The following is a 5,770-nucleotide window of genomic DNA, read 5'->3' as shown; positions in this document are numbered from 1 at the left end:
AGACCAGATTGTCTGCTTTCACCACTGCTATTCAACATTATCCTGAGAGTTCAAGCCATAACAATTAGACAAAGGAGATTAAAAACATTCAAACTGGAAAGGAGAAGTACAACAATTGAGGATCAAGGTTGGGCTGTTAACTGGTTAAGTTGCCCCCTGCAAGGCAAGCATCCCATATGAGAGCCAGTTCAAGTACAGGCTGCTCTACTTCCTACTAATGTCCCAGGGACTGAAATGGAAGGCAGCCCAAGTAGTGGGGCCTCTGCACCCACTTGGGAGATTCAGTTGGAGTTGCAGGCTCCTGGGGTCAGCTTGGCTCAGCCTTGGCTGATGTAGCCATATAGGGTATGAATCATGGGATGAAATATATTTCTGCCTATCTCTCCCTCTCTCTCTGTGTGTGTGACTCTGCCTTTAAAATATATTAAAAAATAAATATTTTTTAAAAAAGAAGTAAAATTATCATCTATTTCAAAATGAAATATGTTTATTTATTTACTTGTGGGTAATTCACAAAAAAAGTAGAGCTAATAAAGGAATTCAGCAAAGTACAAGGTACGACAAATCAGTTGTGTACTCCCTATACCAGCGATGAACAACCTAAAAAATAAACTTAATTACAATTAAATACAACCCAAAATAAACAAAACACAGGACATGAGATTGCTTTTAGACTGAAATATATAACAATCACCAAAATAAATCAGAGAATATCTACATAAATGAGCAATATCTAGTATGTATAGATTGGAAGACTGAATACCATTACAATAATCTAGTTGGAATCTCAATCTTGCACCATATAGAAAGATAACTCAAAATGGATCAGCAATGCAAATATATGATTAAAACCATAAAACTCCTAAAAGACAACATAGGGGTAAGTCTTCAAGTCTTTACATTTAGCAGTGGTTTCTTAGAAATAACATCAAAAGCAAGAGCAACAAAAATTAAAATAGATAAATTGGACTATGTCAAAATTAGAAGTTCTTTGCTTCAAAAGACATGATCATGAAAGAGAAAGACAACTTACAGAATGGGAGGCAATATATGCAAATTATAAATCTAATGATGTCTCATACTCAAGACATATACTTACAGCTCTACAATGAAATGACAAAGAGCTCAGCCTAAAAATTGGCAAATAAATTGAATAACATTTCTCTAAACAAGATACACATAGAGACAACAAACCTAGGAAAAGATGGTCAACACTCTTAGTCATCAGTGAAATACAGTTCTAGACCACAATGGTATGCAGTTGGATAGCTATATTAAGAAACAACTTGAATGGCATGAATACTATTGACTAACATTTTTTGTGACATCCTCACACTAGTTCTTGTCTGTTTTTATGGATCAAGCCATGGCCACTCTTCAAGAAAACAGGAAACATATGCGGAAGCAATATTTACCATGTCCTCATCATCCTCAAAGTCAGGTGATCTTTCCCTCGGGGCTCTGAGTTCCAACTGCTCCTCTGATTGACTAGTCCCTTTATTATTCTGGAATGGCTATTAATATCCCTTTGATAGAAAAAAAATAAATTCAAGTTGAGATTTTTCAAAAACGTCTCAGATAAATAACATTCTCCTGTACAGTGTAAGATGATGTAAAAAGTATTGACAGCTAGGCCGGCGCTGTGGCTCAATAGGCTAATCCTCCGCCTTGCGGCGCCGGCACACCAGGTTCTAGTCCCAGTCGGGGCTCCAGATTCTGTCCCGGTTGCCCCTCTTCCAGGCCAGCTCTCTGCTGTGGCCAGGGAGTGCAGTGGAGGATGGCCCAAGTGCTTGGGCCCTGCACCTGCATGGGAGACCAGGAAAAGCACCTGGCTCCTGCCTTCGGATCAGCGCAGTGCGCCGGCCGCAGCATGCCAGCCACAGTGGCCATTGGAGGGTGAACCAATGGCAAAAACGGCAAAGGAAGACCTTTCTCTCCATCTCTCTCTCTCACTATCCACTCTGCCTGTCAAAAAAAAAAAAAAAAAAAAAGTATTGACAGATGCTTTTTTTATGGAAATAGGAAAAAAAAACAGTTCTAAAGTGAATCACATAACAACTCCTCAGTATAAATATTTTCTCCCATTTTTAGAAACACATATTATCTCTTTTTTAAAAGATTTATTTATTTAGTTGAAAGTCAGTTACACAGAGAGAGAAGGAGAGGCAGAGAGAGAGGTCTTCCATCCGCTGGTTCACTCCCCAATTGGCCACAACAGCGGGAGCTGCGCTGATCCAAAGCCAGGAGCCAGGAAATTCTTCCGGGTCTCCCATGTGTTTGCAGGGACCCAAGCACTTGGGCTGTCTTCCACTGCTTTCCCAGGCCATAGCAGAGAGCTGGATTAGAGGTGGAGCAGTCAGGACTCGAACCGGTACCCATATGGAATGCTGTCACTGTAGGCGGCAGCTTTACCGCTATGCCACAGTGCTGGCCCCACATATCACCTCTTAATCATGACAGAATATATGTACTTTTGATAGCTTCTTATTTACTGAAAGCTGCTAATAAAATAGGATGCCCAGGTTAACTTTGCATATAGATTACAGTTTAGTTTTCTACACAGTCACTTTCCAAATAAAGTGATTCTGCAAAAATGAACATATATTCATTATTATTTTTTTTACCAAAGCCTTTGTGTGCTTTCCAATGACAGCTGACACTCCATTAGCAGCTGAACAATGATCTAATCTCAGGGGTCTTGCTGACATGAATAATCACCCTTGTGTGTAAACAGCAATTTTCTTCTGACATGAGGACAGACAAGCTAAAATTGTGATATTTAAATTGTACACTTTCATTCAAAAAACAGGTTGTGTAGGAAGCGAAGGGTAGATAGGGACAATGCTTACCAAAAAAAGAAAAACCAAATTAGGAAAAGAAAAAGCACAGATGTAAGAGAACACATAATTCTGAAAAAGAGAGAAAGCATGACCTGACAACATCTTTTTTACCTTTTTAATATATTTTATTGCTCCTTTTCTATTTTTTTGTATAATTTTAAAATATTTTATTTCTATAAAATAAATAAATTTCATATACATCATCAAATTAGTAATATACAATACACAAATTCAGTAACATAGTGATGCTTCCCACCTTACTATCCTCTAGTCTCCTCCTTTTCTCATTTTTTTTAAGTTTTACAATGACATACTTTCATTTATTTTATAATCATAAGCTTAACCCACTAAATAAAGAATTCAAAAAACAGGAAGAAGACAAAGATGAAGAAGGAGAAGGAGAAGAAGAGAAGGAGGAAGAGGTGGTGGAGGAGGAGGAGGAGGAAGAAAAAGAAGAAAGGAATAAGAAATATCATTCTTCAACAGCAGATAAGGGCTGCAAAGAGTACTCAAACCTCAAAATGTCAATTTTGCTCATATACATTATATTTTTGTATTCTATTAGTAACCACAGATTAGGGGAAACATATGAAATTTGTCTTTTGGCAACTGGCAGATTTCACTAAGTACAATAGTTTCAAGTTGTATACTTTTTTTTTTTTTTTTTTTTTGCAAAAGACAGAGTTTTGTTCTCTTTTATGGCAAATTCTGAGGCGCTTTTCCATAGTGTATATGCACCACATTACCTTTATCCAATCATCAGCTGCTGGACATCTGGGTTGACTCCATGTCTTTTGTGAATTGAGCTGCAAAAAACATAGGGGTACAGACAACTCTTTTATAAGCTGATTTCATTTCATTTGGTTAAATTCCCGAGAGAGGGATGGTTTGGTCAAATAGTATATATATCTTCAGATTTCTGAGGAATCCCCATGCTGTCCTCCACAATAGCTGTACTAGTTTACATTCCCACCAACAGTGGATTAAGATCCATTGGGGCCAGCACTGTGACATAGTGGGTGAAGCTGCCGCCTGGAATTGATTTTATCTCCTTTGTCAAAGATTAGTTGATTGTAGGTGCATAGATTGATTTCTGTTGTTTTATTTGGTTCCATGGGTATGTCTATTTTTGTGCCAGTACTAGGCTGCTTTGATTATAGCTGCCCTGCAGTATGTCTTAATAATTGGTATTGTAATGTATCCAGTTATGTTTTTGTTGTTTAAGATTGTTTTAGGTATGCAGAGTCTCTTGTATTTCCATATGAATTTTAGCATTGTTCCTTCTAGATCTGAAAAAAATGTCATAGGTATTTTGATTGGGATCTCATTGAACCCATAAATTAATTTGAATAGTATGGACCTTTTGATGATATTAATTCTTTTAACCCACAAACATGGAACATTCTCCCATTTTTTGTATCTCCTTTTATTATTTTCTTTAATGTTTTATTATTTTTATTGTAGAGATATTTCACCTATTGATTAAATTTATTCCAAGGTATTTAAATTTTGTAGCTATTGTGAAAGGTACTGATCTTATAAGTTCTTTCTCAGTCATAGCATTTTCTATGTATACAAAGGTTATTGGTTTTTGTGTGTTAATTTTACATCTTAGAGCTTTACCAAACTCTTGATGAGTTTCAATAGTCTCTTAGTGGAGTCATTTGGTTCCCTCATATATAGAATCATGTCATCTGTAAACAAGGATAATTTGACTTCCTCCTTTCCAATTTATATTCCATTTTTTTTTTTTTGGTTTTTTGGTTTTTGTTTGTTTGTTTGCCTAATGACTCTGGCTAAAATTTCCAGAACTAAGTTGAATAGCAATGATGAAAGTGGACACTTTTGTCTAGTTCTGGATGTTAGTGAGAATACTTCAAAATATCTCCATTCAATATGATGCTGGCTGGCTGTGGTTTTTTCATGTATTGCCTTCATTGTATTAAGAAATGTTCCTTCAATACCCAATTTGGTTAAGGTTTTTATCATGAACAGATACATGCTTTTTCTGCATCTGTTGAGATAATCATATGGTTTTGATTCTTCAGTTTGTTGATGTGATATATCATATTATTGATTTGCATTTGTTAAACTATCCCTGCATACCAGCAACAAATCCCACTTGGTTTGAGTGAATGATCTTGCTGATGCGTCATGGGATTCAACTAACTAGTATCTTGTCAAGGATTTTAGCATCTATGTTCAGCAGGGATATTGCTCTATAGTTCTCTTTCTTTTTGTATCTTTTTCTAATTTTGTAATTCAAGTGATGTTGGCCTCAGAGAAAGAGTTTGGGGAAATTCCTTCTCTTTCAGTTGTTTTGGATAATTTGAGAAGAATTGGAACTGTTTCTTCTTTCAAAATTTTGTAGTATTCAGCAGTGGAGCCATCAGGTTCTGGACTTTTCTTCATTGGGAGGATCTTTATTACTGATTCAATCTATGACTTGATTATTGGCTTATTTAGGTTTCTTATGTCTTCATGACTCCATTTGGGTAGATTGTATGTGTCCAGAAATCTATTTTTTATTATAGATTTTCCAATTTTTTGGCATATATCTGTTTGTAGTAATTCCTGATAATTCTTTTTATTTCAGTGGCATCTGTTGTAACATTTCATTTTTCAAATCTGTGTTTACCTGGGTCCTCTCTCACCTTCCCACATTTGTATGGATAGTTGGCCCAATGGTGTAGCCATTTTGTTTATTTTTTCAAAAAAACCACCTCTTCATTTCATCGATCTTTTGTATATTTTTGGGGACTTTCAATTTTGCTTATTTCTTCTTCAATTTTAATTATTTCTTTCCTACTACTAATTTTGGGTTTGGTTTGTTCTTGTCTTTCCAGATCCTTGAGATGCATTATTAGAACGAATAATAGTGATTTGATGTCTTTCCAATTTTTTGATATAGGAACTGATTGCTAGAAAAT

General features: G+C 35.9%; 1 long non-coding RNA gene across 1 annotated transcript; it reads right to left on the bottom strand.

Annotated features, from left to right (window-relative positions):
• Nucleotides 1-469: 469 nt before the first annotated feature.
• LOC149126187 (uncharacterized) lies at nucleotides 470-3,646 on the bottom strand. The gene is made up of 2 exons (XR_016235633.1): nucleotides 3,587-3,646; nucleotides 470-1,526 (listed from the first exon to the last, which is right to left on the bottom strand). It is a non-coding gene; the product is annotated as an uncharacterized LOC149126187 (long non-coding RNA).
• Between the last annotated feature and the right edge of the window lie 2,124 nt (nucleotides 3,647-5,770).

The sequence above is a fragment of the Oryctolagus cuniculus genome, chromosome 6 (assembly GCF_051225735.1).
Source record: "Oryctolagus cuniculus isolate XC-2025 breed Fujian yellow rabbit chromosome 6, ASM5122573v1, whole genome shotgun sequence".
Classification (NCBI taxonomy): Eukaryota; Metazoa; Chordata; class Mammalia; order Lagomorpha; family Leporidae; genus Oryctolagus; species Oryctolagus cuniculus.
The sequence above is the reverse complement of the archived record's forward strand: the minus strand, read 5'-3'. Positions and strand labels throughout refer to the sequence as shown.